This window comes from Pogona vitticeps, chromosome 5 (assembly GCF_051106095.1).
Source record: "Pogona vitticeps strain Pit_001003342236 chromosome 5, PviZW2.1, whole genome shotgun sequence".
NCBI classification, from domain to species: domain Eukaryota; kingdom Metazoa; phylum Chordata; class Lepidosauria; order Squamata; family Agamidae; genus Pogona; species Pogona vitticeps.
Window position 1 is genome coordinate 164898394 of NC_135787.1, and position 19381 is coordinate 164917774.

At 40.6% G+C, this 19381-nt stretch overlaps 1 protein-coding gene across 1 annotated transcript in view; it reads left to right on the top strand.

Moving 5' to 3' along the window:
• Positions 1–13273: 13273 nt before the first annotated feature.
• Positions 13274–19381, top strand: part of KCNJ4 (potassium inwardly rectifying channel subfamily J member 4) — a 39871-nt gene continuing 33763 nt past the window's right edge. The window contains exon 1 of the mRNA XM_020787597.3: positions 13274–13816. The gene's annotated coding sequence lies outside the window, so the exon portion shown is untranslated. The remainder of the gene's footprint in view (positions 13817–19381) is intronic.

Sequence of the window (19381 nt, forward strand, 5' to 3'; positions counted from 1 at the left end):
CCACCAGATGTGTTAGGATTATTTCAACTGCCTGGCTGCGTGGCATTGAGGTCTCTGACATTTGTCGATCAGCCACTTGGTCTACACCATTGATCTTTGTAAGACATTACCGGCTGGATGTCAGAGCCAAAAAGGAAGCAAGTTTTGGAAAGGCTGTGCTGACTTCAGTGTTACCGTGACAGCCCTCCTTCCAGTAAGTGAGCTTGCTAGTCACCCATTTGTGTGGATTCACAGAGACCACGAAAATGAAAGAGAGGTTACTTACCTGTAACCATAGTTCTTTGAGTGGTCCTCTGTGAATCCACACATCCCACCCATCCTCCCCGCTGTCCGTCACAGATTGTCTACAGCTTTGTTACACTCAGAGCTATGACAGCGGCGGACAGTTCAGAACTGAGGTATTACGGGTGGGCGGAGCATGTATGCTACAGGGAAACATCCTACTAATCACGTTTCTTTAAGCTCTAGAATATTCCGAGGAGTCCTACGCAGGGGCAGTCTAACCCATTTGTGTGGATTCCCAGAGGACTACTCAAAGAACCATGGTTACAGGTAAGTAACCTCTTTCTTTCTTTCTTTCTTTCTTTCTTTCTTTCTTTCTTTCTTTCTTTCTTTCTTTCTTTCTTTCTTTCTTTCTTTCTTTCTTTCTTTCTTTCTTTCTTTCTTTCTTTCTTTCTTTCTTTCTTTTTTTCTTTCTTTCTTTCTTGCGTGGTGGGCACATCTTGCTATATAGAGCAAGTTTTCACCCTGTGGACCGGCTGGCGAAGGTGGGGCAACCCATGCTCGTGTGTGAACAAGCATGCACGCATGCACAAACGGCAGTGTGGCACTTGTGTGGGAGCTCGCTCGTGAGCATGCGCAAATGGCGGCATGGTGCTCACACAGATGTGCTGGAGCACGCGCACATGCGCAAATCAGCTGTGCAGGGGTGAGTCCATGCGGGGGTGGGTGGGAGGCCTGTCTCTGTGGCCTGGTCCAGTTCAGGTCATGGACCAACACTGGGCCGTGGACTGGGGGTTAGGGACCTCTGATATAGAGGAAAACTATGCCCCCTACAGGATATAATCTCCAAATTTTGGGTGGGGGTGAATCCTCTGAAGTGTTCTCAGGGCCACAAAGATTATCTTGAAATTGTGCCATTTAAATTTAGTTCCTTTGAAGATTAAGATATGATTGGTATTGCTGGAGTAGGGCCTTAAAAGCACGAACAAGCAAATATTTAGTTCCTTCCCAGATAAAGTTTTGCCTGATATAGTCCTGCAGCTCCTGCTTGTACCTTGGTCTGGTAGCAGACAAGAATGAGATTAAGTGGCATACATACATCTGTTTCCCTTAAAAAAACACCATACAAATGTTGCCTAAGAGGAGGTTTCCCTTCACTGCCATTTTTGTAATACCTGAGATGGTATTATACAAGGAGGGCTGGGTAACAGGAGAATGAACAATGGAGAAGCTTCGTATGTGACATCTACGTGCCATCAATCAAAATGGCTGAAGGAGGATGTGGGTGAGGAGAAGCTTGAAAAAAGGGAGAAGAGGCTTCCAAATTTGGAATAACTGAAAACGTTGGCACATGAAGTGGGAACAATTAAAAATAAACCATTTCATTCCCCCACCCCCTTCTTTGCTGCAAAATAAGCTTGAGAAGCCTCACTCCAGGTGTCTCCCTGCCTCCTAAAATAAGCCTACATGCTTATACTGTTTTTCTCTTTTCCTCTGTGATGCTGGTCCCCACTTTTAACAGTGCCTTGGGTTTCCATGGTGACTGCAAGCAATGCTGCTAGGGTGACAAGGAAGAGAAAGATTTTAGAAACTAGGCTTGATTATCTGTTATTTATTTGTCCTTATGTTTTTTGACTTGAAATGGTTGTTTGTTTCCTTCCCCCAACACCTTCCAAGTTGAGCAATAATTATTTTCACAAAATACTTTCCCTCAGACCTAACCACAACTATTATGTCTTGAAAAAACTTGTTAAGGGCAAGGAGAGAATTATACTTCTCTCACCAGTAATGTAAGGGCACATTCAAGAGTTTAGAAAGTTACTTTCAAAAAGTTGTTAGTTGCCTTCTGAGCACATAATCTTTGTTCAAGGAGTTAGTTACCATGTTGGCTTCTCATCTGAAGTGGACTTTCTCCATGAATAAATAGGTACCACCTCAGCGGGAAGGTAAACAGCGTTCCGTGTCTAGTCACGCCGGCAACATGACCACGGAGGATTGTCTGCGGACAAAATACTAGCTCTATGGGTTGGAAACGGAGATGAGCCCCGCGCCTAGAGTCGGACATGACTGGACAAATTGTCAAGGGGAACCTTTACCTTTATCCATGAAAGCTCACATTAAAATATAGCAGTCTTTAAGGTGCCACAATATTTTTATCTTCTTTTTGTTTTTTGTTTCATGTCTGATACGCTTGCACAGATTAACAGGGCTACCACTTCGAAATCTACACTTTCAGAAATTACTGTTTTGTCTCTGCTTTTCCATTTCTCAAAGTTAATTAAAGCAGGCATTTAGTTATTTTAAGGAAAATTTCTAAATGCCTCAGATGGTGTACTAACCACACCATCTGTTGCCATCTACCTTGCTACAGTGGTGCCCCGCATAGCGACGTTAATCCGTTCCGGATTAATCGTCGCTATGCAAAAACATCGCTAAACGGATCGAAAAATCCCATAGGAACGCATTAAACTTAGTTTAATGCGTTCCTATGGGGCCCAAACTCACAGTTCAGCTAAGTTCCTCCATAGCGCCACCATTTTCGCGCCCTCAGTAAGCGAGGGCAGGGTGCGAAAACACTTGCGGTGGCCATTTTGGGCACTCGGCGGCCATTTTGAAACCACCGATCAGCTGTTCTAGGAACATCGCAATGCAAAGATTGGTAAGCGAAATGCTTACTGATCATCGCAATGCAAGTTTTTGCCTATCTAAACGTCGCAATGCGATCGCAAAAGCGACATCACTATGCAGATTCGTTGTTAAACGGTGCGCTTGTTAAGCGAGGCACCACTGTATTATGTCCACATGCACAACAAAGTGTGAGGTGGCAGCACAAGCCCATGCTTGAAGCATAGAATATTTGTTCTCCACCATTTTGTAACCATTGCAACAAAGCTGCAGCATAAAAATAATATTATTCCTCATTAAGTTGTGACATATAGTTATATCTGCCATGGTTGTAAAACAATTATTGACTGAAATCCTGTTCACAGAGCTATACCACAGAAGGCTTATGATGTCATCAGCCATTGTTTTTCAGAAATTAAAAAATACCCAATTCCCTCCTCAAAGGTCCTGAGGTTCCCATGAATTTGCTTTTGTTGTGAGGAAGCCATTGGGGGCCATAGGAGATGTGGACCAAGTCCTTATTTTCTGAAAATTATCACTGGCAACTTGACAGTGGCAGAATTTCCACAAACTGAAGACCTTCCCCCAGGCTGCAGCCACCAATGGCTTCCCCACAATGAAAGGAATACCATGGGGGCTTCAGCACCCAAATAAACAAATTATTTGTTATTTATTATTTTTGTATTTTTATTTATGGTGGGCAGTGAAATATTGATCTATTTATCAATTATCAAACAGTTAACTATTTTTTTTCAACAAGAAAATGTCTGAATGACCAAGATGAATCATAAAGGAAATAATTGCTTAAAGGCCTCCTCCATTCTACTGACATTAAGCTGCACACAGGGTTTTCTGTTTCACGCACAAAAATGACCTAGCTGGTTCTGCATCATACCATCCACCTTACCTTCACTGGACATGTGGCACTATTTCTTGTCCTAGTCAGATAGCAAAATGTCCCGTTTTACTTTGAGGTTCATTTGCTACACATGGGCAGCTTCACAACTGACACAAACTGCTAATCGTTGAAATCTTGTGGCTTTGTGTATTAAGTCACAACTGGAGTAGGCCCCTGAATCAGTGGGTATGTGGTGAGTTAACTCTTAAGTCCCATTACTTCAGTGAGCCTACTCTAGACATTACATACTGTAGTACGCTAAGCAACAGAATTTCAGCCTTCAATTTTGTTGTTGTGTGCTCATAAGAAAATCAGAAGCCGTAGAAGTGCAAGGATAGCTCTTTCACCAGCATTCAGTCTCTAATATCTTACCTTCTTACAGAGTTCTGGTCCCTCAGCATCTGAAATAGAACAAAGGAAGAATAAAAACCCTGTCTTCAGTTCCATAACCAACTAGATGGTTCATTTAGCATACTTTTAAAAGGGATGTTCCTTTGAATGATGAAAGATGTTCATTTATCATAGCATGTGATTTTTTTTACCTACTTATGTTGAATTTAGTGTGCTTCATTTCAGCCCTTTGATCTTATTGGCCATTGAAAACATGAACTTAAACTGCAAGTCTGATTCCTGAGGCACATATTTTTGAGAAAATCTCATTGTAGGAGGATAACTTCAGGGAATGCACAGTCCTCTTAACCCTGATGCTTCTTGTCACCTTTCAAGGATGTCTAATGCCTGGTAAAAGGAAGAAAACCTCTAAACAATGCTCTCCTTTATTCTTGGTTCAGTTTGCCCATCACTTTCATGCAGAAAAATATTAACAAAAGTTTTCATAACTAATGTAAAGATTAAGGTTGAGCTCCTGCCATATATTGAACAACTGATGTCCAAACCTGCTTTTCGTGTTCTAAGAAGCCTTTCTGACAGTACACTCTCAAAGCAAATTTTCATTACATGCTAATTATGGAACAATCCTTTTCTGTGATGTCCTGATCTCAGAGCATTCTCTCCTTTCAGATATACAGTGGTGCCTCGCTAGATGATGCTAATCCGTTCCACAGAAATCACTGTTTAGCGAAATCATTGTCTAGCGAAAAGCATTTCCCCATTGGAATGCATTGACACCTGTTTAATGCGTTCCAATGGAAGGAATCGTCGTTGTCTAGTGAAGATCGACCATAGGAAAGCCGCTTTGTGAACCGTTGATCAGCTGTTTAAATCGCTGTCTTGCGAAGCTTAGGTCCCCAAAACACCTGTTTTGTAAGCGCGGAGTGAGCTGTCAAAGTTGTTGTCTACCGAAAATCGGTTTGCGAAGAAGGGACCAAACATTGTCCAGCGAAATTCCCCCACAGGAATCACTGTTTTGCGAATCACTATAGCGATCGGAAAAAGTCAATGTCTAGCGAAAAAACTGTCATGCGGGGTAACTGTCCAGCGAGGCACCACTGTAAATGGCTTCAACATACATCACATTACATTAACATATGTACCACCTTGTTGGTGTTCAATCAAATCTTTTTTATTTGCCCAGGCATTTCAATCTGCTCCATTGTTTTTAGCTACTACTCAGTTTTATATTTGGTAAACATCCAAAATGGCTTTAAACCTATCAGACTGGGATGGAGCTCTCTTACATAAAGGAGTCTAAGGATTCATTAAAATGACTGTTTGAGCACATGGCAATCACAGTTTTCATTGTATATAGTGACTTCATCTGTGCTGTGATGGAGGAAGCTGATTTTATGATGACCAGACTTGGCTGCTTGCCATATACTGAACTAAAGTTAAATCATTAGGCATTTATTTTTATAAGGAAAAAAAACTTAACAAGCTGTGGTTGTGATAGACACTGGTCTAGGCTGCCTTCAGTAAGTGGTAGGCAGCAGTGGTTTCCACGAATAGCAACAGTCCAGCCCATGGGAAGCTGGCAGACAAGAAGAGTAAAATAAATTAGTAGCACATGTTTTGATGGTTGTATGAATGCACTACCCATGCTCTTCTAGTTCTGTGATTCTGTCATGGAATGTATAACAGTTGAACTTGTAAAATCTGTGACAGGAGTCAGGATAAAACATAATTCTATGGGCATCTTCCAAATTAAGATGATAACAAGAATCTGCTACCATACAGAGGATGCTAAAGGTAAAAGTTAGACTATATGTGTTTGTGACAAATACTTTATTTGAATGTTTTAAATGGGTACAGCAATAAGTTTAATTTGTTCAAAATAGGAATTGATAACAGAATATATAGCTATGCATAGATACTGTAGAAGAAATATATATGTATGTAATATTTAGCATAAAATAGTGAAAATGTGTTAAATAAAGTCTATTGCGTTGTTCATGAGGGTAAACAAGAAGGTTTCCCCCATGAAACAAACTTTTCCTATGGGGGAGGTATGTGACGAATACCTTATGTCACTCCTGTCACTCATAGCGGAATCTCATTCGCATGAGCCTATGAGAGGACTGGAGGGGCGGGATCAGGGAGTCAGTTAACGCAGTTAGAGAGGGAGAGGGAGTGAGAAGAGAAGGAGAGAGGTTTGCACAGAGAGAGAGAGAGAGAGAGAGAGAGTCAGAGAAAGCCTGAGAACTGTAACTACTAAGGATAAACTGGTTAAAGTGAATAAATAAAACAGGAGGTGATCGAATTTGTGGCAGACTATATGGTATTTATGATTGTCATCCTATGAAATGAATAAAAACCACCCGTGATTCTGAATTATCCTAACACCCTTTAATAAACAAGTTCTGTTGTTGGCAGCCGGTGTCAGACTAAATTCCTTTACAACATGGATAAAGAAATCCCCTGGTGGCAGCGAAAGAAAGAGGAAACGTCACCAGCAAGAACCCTGGGTTTGGGAGAAAAAGAAACAGGGGCACGGGTGAACGTAACAGTGTTAAACTGGCTGAATAACTCAGTAGTTAGATATCAGAGCCAGAGGTTGGGAATTTGATTCCTCCCTGTGTCTCCTGCAAGTTTAACCAGCCTATGTGGTCTTGGGCAAGCTGCACAGTCCCAGGGTGCCCTGAAGGGAATGGAAAAAAAACACTTCTGTGTATTCTCTACCTAGAAAACCTTGGAAAGGGTTGGCATAAGTCAGAATTGACTCAATGGCATGCAATTATTATCTGTTAAACTAGTGTTTTAGATGGCTAAGCAATAGGCAGGTAACCTTATTTTTCTGAGAGGTTCATCTCTGAAAACATCTGCTTTCCACCTCCAAGAGTTCAACTTCTTGGTTTCTGAAGTGGAAGGGGAAGTGCCAACTCCAGCTTGGAACTGGTTAATGGAATGATGATATGTCTACAGGTGCCAAGGAGCTCCTAACGTTCCTCTATTCCTTCATCTCCCTGATCCCCACAAAGTTAACAGCAGGAAAGGTTGGCAGAATGGGACTATTTTAGGGAATGTCTCCCTAGCAACGGCTGCTGCCACTGTCTATGGTCGGTTATCTATAGGTGCTAAAACATTTTATGCTTCTTAATAAAGAAAGCATCTGGTGAGGCATGCTTGGTGGGTGGTCGCCTTAACTGCCTCACCCAGTGACTGAAGACTTGTTGCCTCAGATTCAAACACTGTGTCTTGATAAAATAATGTGAATGTTTACCATGTGTTTCAGTAGGAATATGTAGAACTCAAGGGAGTATAGTTCCCTTAAGGTCTTTGCCTTGAACCATACTGCTTTTTATGGACGAGAACTCTCTGTTCTGCATTTTGTACACGAACAGTTGTGTCTTTGAGGGCAAATTAAACTTTTAAGGATGAAAATTATGTATTTACTAGAGTCCTGTTTTCTTCTGTGATGAAGTTTCTCGGAAATGGAAGAACTTCCTTACAGTACTGATTGCCACAGAAAGATCTATACTTAGTGCTTCTCAGTCTTGGGTCCTCAAATGTTCTTGGACTACAACTCCCAGCAATCTTGACCAGCACAGCTAGTAGTGAAGGCTTCTGAGAGTTTTAGTCCAAAACATCTGGGGACCTACGGTTGAGAAACAGTGATAGTATTATTCTGTCCAATTAATTTGTTGAGGATAGGATCTTCAAGAGACTATTATTTCATCTTTTTCAAAATACTGCCTGCACATGCAACTGTGCTATCACAAGTGGTATACCTGTTCAGTAAACCTACCAGAAGCTGACTCACCTGATATGTTGGTAGCATGCACCAGTACTGACTCAGGGGTGGGGTGGGGGAAAACAACAACAATCCACCACCACCCTGACATAGGGAGAGGGAAAAAAAAGAAACACAATTTGATATGCTTACAATTGTCTCCCCAGCACTGAGATCCCATCACATTAGCTGTAACTCATCTTTTCCAGGCGCTCCATGTGGACATCACAAAACTTATTGGTAAACTAAGGATAGTTCTTTGGTCACAAGATGGTGCTGAAACGTTTCTTTGGTTTCAGTTGCTTACCTTACTCAAAAAAAGCTAAAATTCCTTTAATAGATTTCTCTATGTTGTTTCTTTTCTCAACTGGTGTCACCTAAAACTCAATTCAGGAAGAATGTTGACCCAGCCAATCTTCTTGCTAATGGGAACCATGTTTGCAGTAGAAGACCATGATTTCCTGACCAAAACCTCAACTGTTGTGCAAGAGTTCATCCAGCACTAACGTGGGCAGTGAGGCATTGGATCTGGACCCTGACACTATAGAACCTATGGAATTGAAATCTCTGAACCAAGAGCCCCAGTGACTGCAACCCATGAGTTGCCGATTTCTTAAGGGGCAACTGTATTTGGCCTTCACAGGCTGCTGATTAGCCCCACAAAAAGTTAACAGAAGAGTGACAACTATCCTTGGTTGCAAAACAGAATGCTGTGACTTTAGGAATCTCCGTTCTCAGAAAGGGGTAGGGCTAGAGAATGAGTCAAGCTGATGGATTCTGTGATAGATCAATCCAATACAGTAGAATGATATATTCTGTGATCTCTCCAAGGTTTTGACAGACCAGTCTCTTATTTCCTTATTCCAATTCTCCAAAGGCTACATTGCCTTGCAGCCTTTCAGTCTGTGAGTCTTTTGCTACCTGTTCAGAAACTTAACTAGATTACATGCTCTAGATTCCTTTATGCATTCATTCTTAACACCACAGTACAGTGCACTTACTAACAAATGCCTCAAAAATACAAATCTGTTTAACAATGGAATGAGTAAAGTTTAGTTTTGGAGGAAAATGGAAGTCATATTTACCGATCAGCTGAGTTGCCAACAATTACCAACAATTAGACAACCACATGGCAGATATCCTTTGACTTTTATTCTTGAATCGAATAGGGGTTTGGACTGGATTACCTTATAGGCTCCTTCCAACTTCAACAATTGTATGATTCTATGATTACTAGTTCTTCTTCCTTTTAGTTCTGAATTACTATATGTCATCTGATCCACACATGGCCACTGAGCATGTAGCTACTTAGTGCTTGATGCTATGTGGCTTGTCTGATTTTGCTCTTCTTAAAAGGTGCTGGTGGAGCACACTGCTCTTTTGATCACTTCCAAAAATTCATGTTTAGGAGTTGTAAACACTGGATGCTTTTATTTTAAGCTAATGAAACAACCTGCTCACCATAAGCTAAAGACTTCTGTTACCTCAAGCTGTACCCCGATAGTTGTATGAATCAATGTAAGTACGTTTGAGTTAACTATGGACAAAAAAATCTGGTTCATACAAAGCCACCCCAGTTCTGTGTTTTTTATAATTACTATGACTGATTAACCTTGCATGAAGTTTTGTTGTTGTTGTTTAGTCGTTAAGTCATGTGTGACTCTTCATGACCCCATGGACCAGAGCACGCCAGGCCCTCCTGTCTTCCACTGCCCCCCCCCGAGTTTGGTCAAATTCATGTTGGTAGCTTCGATGACACTGTCCAGCCATCTCATCCTCTGTCGTCCCCTTCTCTTCTTGCCTTCACACTTTCCCAACATCAGGGTCTTTTCGAGGGAGTCTTCTCTTCTCATGAGATGGCCAAAGTACTGGAGCCTCAACTTCAGGATCTGTCCTTCCAGTGAGCACTCAGGGTTGATTTCCTTCAGAATAGATAGGTTGATCTCCTTGCAGTCCAGGGGACTCTCAAGAGTCTCATCCAGCACCACAATTCAAAAGTATCAATTCTTCTGCGGTTGGTTCCACCAATGCCACTTCCGGTTCCGTGGCACGCCACCCGCTGTTTTTTTCCCCCAATTTGGGCATGCGAGCCCAAAAAAGTTCATCACCATTGGTATAGAACTTCTGCATCTTTGACTGCACAGAACATAATCAATCTGATTTTGGTATTGCCCATCTGGTAATTTCCATGTGTAGAGTCGCCCCTTGTGTTGTTGGAAAAGAGTGTTTGTGATGACCAGCTTGTTCTCTTGACAAAACTCTATTAGCCTTTGCCCTGCTTCGTTTTGAACTCCAAGGCCAAACTTACTTGTTGTTCCTTTTAGCTCTTGACTCCCTACTTTAGCATTCCAGTCCCCTATAATGAGTTTAGGTTTTGTTAAATACCTAAAAGTTTAGGTATTGTTAAATACTTTATGAATTTGTCCACACATGCATATCTGTCTTTTGATGGACTGCAACATCAAAAGAAGGCTTTCATCTTTTGAATGGGCAATCAGAGATCAAACATTCTGCAGAAAACTCTGATACCACTTCACATATCTTGAACAGTGTGCTTTTCATTGGAGTCAGCTAACACATTTGATGGGCAGCAACAACAAGTGATGGCTTCAATGTGTGAAAGGGCAATCAGAGATCAAATATCCTATGGATATTTTATATCATCTCACATCACTTACACATTGTGCTCCTTACAGTAGTCAACTCACATACTAAACCACAAATACTCAAGTGTTGAACAAACACAACCTAAGGAAGGCTTGGCAAGGGTAAAACCAGTGTCTTTTTGACACCTTATTGAGGGAGAAGGGAAAAGAAGGATTTTTTTTTTAAAAAAAAACCCAAAACAGTCTGTCCTGCTCATTTCTAAGGAAACTCATGATGGGATACGACCTAAAAGCCAGCTAACATAATGCAAGACTCAGGGCTGTTCCATGCGGGAGAATTTGGAGCATCTGGTTCAAGATTAAAAGGTCCATATCCTCAGTGTAACCTATTTTATTTCACACTTGAGCGAGCCTTCTGTTCACACTGGAGCTGTGAAGACATGTATGTGCCATAATTTGATTTAAACCAAACTGTACCCAAAGTGATCCAAATAGCAATCTGTATCCCCATCTATACAGGCTTTGACATTGTAAACATGTCATACCCTGTACGTAATATATATGGAGGAAATTGGTTATTACTGTATAATGTTTAGCATGCGTATACTACACACATACACTGTGGGGAGGTGGTGGCCTACAAATGCATTTCTCCTTCTCATACAGCATAGGATTCAATAATGGATACAGGCAGTGAATATTTGATACTGTATGTCTATTAATATTGTCATACCTGTATAATAGCAGAGTGGTTCTACAGCCGTGGTCCCCAACCTTGGGCCTCCAGATGTTCTTGGACTTCAACTCCCAGAAATCCTGGCCAGCAGAGGTGGTGATGAAGGCTTCTGGGAGTTGTAGTCTAAGAACATCTGGAAGCCCAAGGTTGAGGGCCAGTGCTCTAGAGAGAGGAAGAAGAAATGGCATTCACCACACTGCTCTGGTTTGTGTATTCACTAATTCCCTCCCTTGCAATCGGAGGGACACAGGAGAACAATCCCAGGACCAATCTAAGAGTTCCCTCATGTTGTAGGCATCATCTAGAAGAGTATTGTATCTTTTGGTTCTAAGGCCTCTGCTAGTCCATCCAAACCACAACTTCAGTCTTCTCAATTTTCATCTCTCTTGATGCTAAAACTCTGAGATGAAGATCATAAATGTTTTCTTGGGGTCAAGGAAGGAGAAACTGCTGTCTCTCCAACCTTCATAGCATCCACAGAAACCCAAGAAAAGCAATAGGTTCCTGATTCTTTACCCTGCAAATCTCCACCAATAAGATATTCCCCTAAACCAGTGGTTCTCAACTTTGGGTAACCCAGTTGTTCTCGGATTGCAACTCCCAGGAGCCTTCATCACGAGCTGTGCTGGCTGTCATTTGTGGGAACTGCAATCCAAGAACACCTGGGTTATCCAAGGTTGGGAACCACTGCCTTAAAGGGAGGTTGAGTAGCAGATCTCTAGATAGGCAGGAACTGCTTCTCCCAGTAGCTTGTAGGTTTCTACAATGATTGCAACAAACTTCATCATAGTGGAGTCAGATGCTTTCTGAGTCTGACATAGTAAACACAGGCAGAAGGTGGGAAAATATATCTGATACCGTTACTTTTAATGGTCAAAATAACAACTAAAGACCCTCCATACAAAAAGAGTATGCCAAATGTCTGCATAATCAGGATTTATACCGTCTATAATGCCAGAATATGTTATAAGTATATGACTGATGTATGAATATAGCTATGAAATGAATGTATTTAGATTTATTTATTTATTTATTTATTTATTTATTTATTTATTTATTTATTTATTTATTTATTTATTTATTTATTTATTTATTTGTGTGTGTGTGTGTGTGTGTGTGTGTGTACAGTTGCAGCAAAAGATTGTGGATTTTTTTTAAGATTAAAGTATGTGTACTACAGTACTTTATATCCAGCATACTATTAAATCATTTGTTATAAGCAGGATAAGCCTAAGGCATTTCATAGCTTCAAACTACAGTATAAGCCAAGCAATACGTTATGATTCCCCTGCCTAAGGTATATCCCACCCAAGGCCAACACAGGTATTTTAGCATCCGAGGCATAAAATTTTACAAATTCCTTTTCTGCTGCATAAGATAGATAGAATAATGATTTGCTGGCTTTTCATGCAATCAAAATTCTGTTGTCTGAATCATCCACCCATCTCATTCTGCCTAATAGAAAGGCCTGTGCAGCTGTCAACAAAGGCCTATGCTGAGTCAATAAAAAATGACCACAAGAAAACTTCCTGGAAGAGTGTGCCTTAAGTTTAATGGTTGATTGTGTGTGAGTGTGGGGGTGGCATTGGGAGTTGCAGCCTGTAGTCTGAATAAGAGGGGATCTCGCAGCCAAAATTTAGAAAGAGCCCCCTTTCTCTGCTCAGGCCCTGCTTTCTGCTACAGGGACCAAATGATTGTGGATAGGTCCTCTATGTTAAAGCCACTACAGGAGACGGATGATGAAAGTTCTGGAAATAGAGAAGAATTTGAATTTTCCTTTTCTGAAACAGGATCACGATGCAACAGTATTAGGGAGAGAACAAAACTCTGGGACTGCTTGTTATCTGTGTTTTGGAATGGACATCAAACATTTGCAGGCCACCGTGCCCTGTGCAAAGATGCCCGGGGCTCTGCATGCCAGCCCCATGTGTTGTTATTCATGTTTCCATCGTTTTGGCTTGCACGCCTCTCTTTTCTCATTGCTGCCTCTGCGACGGGTATCCATGGTTCTGAGATCACACACAGGGATGGGTTAAAGTAGTAGAAGGCTGTTGTATTCTAGCAGAGTTACTGACTTTTCAGCTACACAGTGAACAGCAATCAGAGAACAGGGAAAACAAGCAATTTGAGAGGGAGGGGGAGAGAGAGAGAGACGGAGAAAAGAGGAAGAATGAGATCCTGGAAACACTGAATTAAACAGCAGGAGTGTAAAACAGAAGGAGAAGGGAAAAGAGGTATTCTAGCTAGAAAAGTAGTATTTCAAGACCCCTTGCTTGACCTGTAAATCTAAGGATGAGAAGTCTTTACAACACAATGTATTAAAATCAGAAAAGTACAGAAAGAGAGAAGGAGCAAAGAAGGCAGTGAATGAAAGTTGAATCAAGACCCAAAGCAGGAGGAACTGTAAGAAACCTGAGCAGAAAACTGAACTCCTTGGAAAAAAGGGAAAAGAGATGGACCAGGAGAGGGAACAAATTCAGAGGTACAACCTCACAAATTCAGGAAATTTAACTTGGATAAGGCACAGGAAATTTTCTCTCTTTTCTTTCCCTTGAAAACTGGATTTGCAGGACTCAGGTGTGAATAAGCTGACCGGATACCAGGTAAGAGATATTAGTTGTTCATTATGCACAATGTGTTTGTATTGGTGGAACGAATGCATTTCTAATGCCCAATAAGCCACTGTAAATAGGGAAGTGTCTCTGTGTGTATTCATGTCAGACAGTACCGGAACCAACTCAAGTTTACTTTTTTGCACTGAAACCCCAAGGAAAATCTACAACAAAACCTTCTCTTGTGAACTCTGATCCACAAAACCGTACGCTATTATTTCAAATCTGTTAGGATTTAAGATGCCGCAAGACATGTCATTGTTTTTACTTGTTCAGACTCAGGAACATTTGCTTGCCTTACTTTGTCAGGTTCTCTCAGTCACAGTTTGATTTTAGAACATGTTTTTAATACAGCTTTTAATTTTTCTTCCAGTTGCTCTTGGCAGCTTTTCCTTAGCACAGCTTTTAATTGTGCAGTTTTCAGAGTAATTATTTGGAAATGATTGGAGCATGATGTTCCTGGGAGAGGTGTTTTATAGGGAATTGCTCACAGGACTCTGGAAGAATGGGACAACAGCATTTTTTCCCATCTTTCTCTCTCTTTGCTTTTGACACCATACTATTCCATGCTGCTCCTTATAATCAGACAGCCACTGTTTATACTGTATTGATGCCACTTGTCTGTTTGTTCTGCCATGCCAAGATCATCCACTGATTCAATGCTGAGTTGATCATAATGGCAGCAGATATGAATGTTCAGATAGTATATGGTCTATAGAAAATAACTTCACAATCCAGCATTTATTTAAAGAAGATGAAACCATATCAGATGTTGGGAGAGGGGAGCTGAGAAGACATCTGGTATGTATCTATGCACATGGACTGCTTATTTAATCAGAAGGAGGGATTTTGAATGCCTGGCATCCTTTCATACACAAGGTGTAAAAGTTTTTATTATTTATGAAAAATATTTTAAAACTGCTTTTCATCTTTGTAAGATTCCCATGTGCTGTACAAAAGCAGGGTCAGTAACTGTCATAGAAGTATATAATTTTTAAAAAACTAGTATAATAAAATGCAGAAAAAGCAGTGGATCTAATTAAACAAAATGAATGTATCAACTATTTAAAGTATCTGGACTAGTGAGATGTGCTTACTTTTCATTAAAATGATTGCACGGTCAGGAACAGCCACTCCTCCAAAGTACTGAAATATGTGACTGTAGTAGAAGGAACACCTCTCTCCCCAAATTTGAGGCAGGACCCCCTCATACACATACACTTTGGCCACAAGTCACCCTGACAATCTTAAGACATAAATCTGATATACGGTAGATAGAGGCAGTCCTTCAGCTATCTGGGTCTGAAGCCACATTTAGCTTCAAAAGCAGGTACCAGAATTCAGTGGTGTTCCCTGTGTGGTGTATTAGATAGAGTGAGAGACTAGGACTCTGGAGAAGAGATTCTGAATTCCCGTTGGATCATGGAAACTCACTGAGGGAGTGGAACTGGTAAAACCATGCCTTAAATATCTCACCTTGAAAGCCCTATTAGAGTTGCTATAAGGTGGTTCCAACTTGAAGGCACAGTACACACACACACACACACACACACACAGAGAGAGAGAGAGAGAGAGAGAGAGAATTGTGATAGTGTAATTACACACACAGAGAGAGAATTGTGATAGTGTAATTCCACAAGACTGTGCCAGATATAATTTGGTTGCCACATTCTACACCAGTAGAAACCTCCAAATCATTTTAAGGCAGCGCCATGTATGTATACTTGGAAGACAACTAGCACATAAATTGCCATGTTGTTCAGGTTACTGCTAAGTCATAAGACTCTCCTAGTCACCAGGGCTGTTGGAGTTCAAGTGACGGATCAGGGAGAAGTTCCTAGCTACATCCCCATTCTTTCCAGAGAGACTGCAAGGATAGGTGGAACATCTAGTTCCCAGAAGATGCTCACAGAGTTTCCATCTTTTTTGAACTCATCTTCAGTGTACTGGCTCTTATCAAGCCCTCTATGAATCCAGAGACTTGTTCTAATGTGCACAGCCTCATCTGGCCAAAATGAAAAGAAGAAGTGGATATTATAAGTATACTACTGACATCTTGGTCCAGATTCCCTGTTGACTTCATACAACACCTTCATATAGATATTTTAAAATATTCAGGATAAGATAAGTCCCTGCTGGTCCCAAAAGCGCAAAGGCAATGCTACTTCTTGATTTTTCAGAAACTGACCCTACAGGGAAGGGCAGAACCACCATATCACTGCGTCTCTGATGCACAGTCTTCACAGATGGCCTAGCACAATATCGCGGTGAATGGTATAAAGATCTGCAAAGAGTTTAAGAAGTAGTCCCTGCATTACACTCTCCTCATTTTAGTTCCCCAAAATGTAATCCATCAAAGTGTTCAAGGTAATTTCAATATCAAACCCAAGATCAAAGCTGGATTGATTTGAGCATAGATAATCTTATTTCCTCTTAAATCCATGTGGAATTAAATTTCCAAGGAGTCAGTTATAGTCCACTGAAGCAAAAAAAACCCACAAAGAATCTTGTAGCACCTGAGAGATTTAAATTTTATTTTATCTAAGACACTGAAGAAATGGGCTACAGTCCAATCTTACAGGCTGAAAATACAAAGAACCACATCTGCCCACATCTGGTTTAGAACCTCAGTTTATAGGACAACACTGCAGGAATCTAAAGGTAGAGATGTCTGCCCATAAAATAAATTTATGTTTTATTTTATAATGGCAAATAATTAGAGCTATCAATTAGCATGTCTGGTAGTAAAATTCTAGTTAGATATTAGGGGTGATGTGTATATATAGAGTGTTAGACTGAAAGACAGCCTCACAGACTGCAACCATTTAATATGGAATTATTGATCACAAAGTTCCAGTCGCTAGCCGGTAAAGCCTTCGGGATATGTCATAGGGCCAAATGCGCACTTTGATAGTAACACAACAATGACACTGCAATTATTTATGGAAGATGAGAGGGAATTTGGCCTAAAGAGGAATTGAGTTGGTGGTGCATTGTAAGCAAATCTATCTCCATTTAGCTCCCTTGTGCATGACACCATGATAAATATTGTGCAGTGAGACAAAGTTCATGGTGTGATGTCTGGCAGAAAATAATCTAGCCTGTACAGGATGAGGATTTGATAATATGAAATAGCAAGGTGGAGATGAAGGAAATGTGTACAGTATTATTAAAAAAGGAACATAGTACATGAAAGTCGGAGGACTAGTTAACTTTTGAGCTGTCTCTTGAAATTCCATTGATGAAGTTTTGACTATGTAACTCAGAATGGGTTGTATTGTTGCCACAGCAAATTGGGTACCAGTCCATGGGAAGAGCTTTTATTGGGTATTAAATACAGAATCAGGTGCCAGCAGTTAAATCCATGCCTTATGTGAGATCACAGTGAACCCTATTATTTTTCTCACTGTCTCCATGTACAAGTCTTGGGTTCTAACTGACATTAACAGTGGCAGGGTTCAGCTTCTCCCACCCACCAATGTTAAACTTTAAATGGTATCTACACTATTGTTGCTATGTACTTGGTAGTAATTAAATGGCAGAGTAATTTTTTTACTGAGGCCTGCTGTCTTTCATGGCTCATGACTAACCAGGAAAAATTGGAGGATTTGAATTATATTCTGGAGATCTGCAGATTAGAGAAGGGCAGGATAGCAATGTGATTTTTAAGGTCAAGATTGTTCTCTAGTGGGGATAGGGGACCATATCCACCCACCACTTCAGTTTCAGATCGCATGTGGGTATTCCCCAGAATTAACTACTGTTCTGAGCAACTTGCTGGTTGTACATGGTAACTATTTTAAGCAATTAAATAGCTCCTAAGTATACATATCAAAGGCATGAAACCATTTGCTGTAAAAAAATTAAAACCAAGGGAGATTGTTTGACACATTGCTATGGTAATTATGAAACTTTAAAAATCCCAAACATTCTTTGGGATATTCTTTGGGATAACAAATATTCTTCAACATTTCCAATCTGCTTGTTGCAGTTTGATCTGGAAAATAAAAAAACACCTCAGAGGTCCTACTCTTGCACTTCATTGAGAATGACTGTACTTTTCCCTGTGAATTGAAATCTAAATGGCATCTTAGCTTACAATTTATTGACGGGTAGAGTTCTTGTTCCCTTGAGATCTGCCAAAGCGAGAAGGGCTGCTTCCGTGATGCAGTCCGGGATCTGTTTCTTGAGGGGTGAAATGGCAGCCATTTAATCACTGTATGCTTTATATAGCAGAGGTTCACCCAAGTGAGAATTAGGTGCCGGATGAGGATTTGAAAGGTCTTCTCTGTGGTACCTCCAGAAGGGGTGAGTCATCAAGCATGTGACCTACTGCATATAGCTTCTGACAATAGTAACAATGATAGAGGAGGGGAAAAATTTACAGAGTAATGCTAGTGGAGATGGAAGAAAAAGGGGTCATGTGAAGGGAAAGAGATGGGGTGAACATAAGAGAGAATGGGAGATCATGAAAACTATGGAAAGGAGATCGTTTGACCTCTCTGTTATTGTCCCTGTCTTTTTCTTCCTTTCTCTTGCCATCTCTCTTCTCTGTTTTTCAGTACTGAAACCTGTGCCTGCAATCTCTTGTTTCTTCTCACTGGCACAGACCCCAAAACCCACAACATTAAATCTCTTGTGTCATTTTGGTGGTGCTACAGGACAGTCTAATTTTGGAATTAGTTAATGCAAGAACACATCCCAGGCCCTGTGTATGGGACAGGTTAAAGAGAAACAATATATAGACAGTAAAAAGAATAAAAGAAGGCATTGATTTGCATGCATTAATTATATGTATAAATGAACATTTTTAGAAATAAGTAATATAATGAAAATAGTACTATCCATGTTTCTCTGTTTGCCTTTCCAAGTGCTTTTCATGGTCAGCTTCAGGCTTTCTGCTCTCCTATTTATGGTTCAACTGAACTTAAACAATAGCAACATTTAAAAAAAAATAAATGTAGCAAAACATGCAAAAGGCAAAGAAAATAAAGCCAATGACTTTTGCACCTTTTCTTTTTGTCCCTATTTCTTTTTTTATCCCAGTTAGAATTAGGAGCACGAGTTGCAATGCATGGATAGGATAGACCAGGCTTCTGTACTCTAGAGCAGTCTTATGAGGTTAATTCTTACTTGTTTCCATTGTACAAATTAATACTAATAAAGTAAAGTAAATACTTGCTGAAAACCCCACCCCCAGTGAACTCATAGCTGGGTAGTAACTGAATCCAAGTTCTGGGTGTGATGAAAGTAGCCAGGTCTCAAGGTACTAGCAGAAGACTCATTGCTCAGCTTTTTCAGGAAAGGAAAAAAAATATCAGGGCATGTAGCCCCGGAGAAAGAGAAAGCTTAATTTTCGTGTCCAAGGGAGCAATAAGACAGGTGTTTGTCCTGCTGTTCATGCCATGTTTCTCACTGTTCTTTTTGACATTTATTCCGTCAACCACACAACATTGGTGCTAATTGTAAGTAGATCCAATCCTTTGGCATGAGTATACAGTATATTTTGTCCACCTGGGAGGTCTTGTGTTTTTTGTTTTGGTGGTATTTCCACTC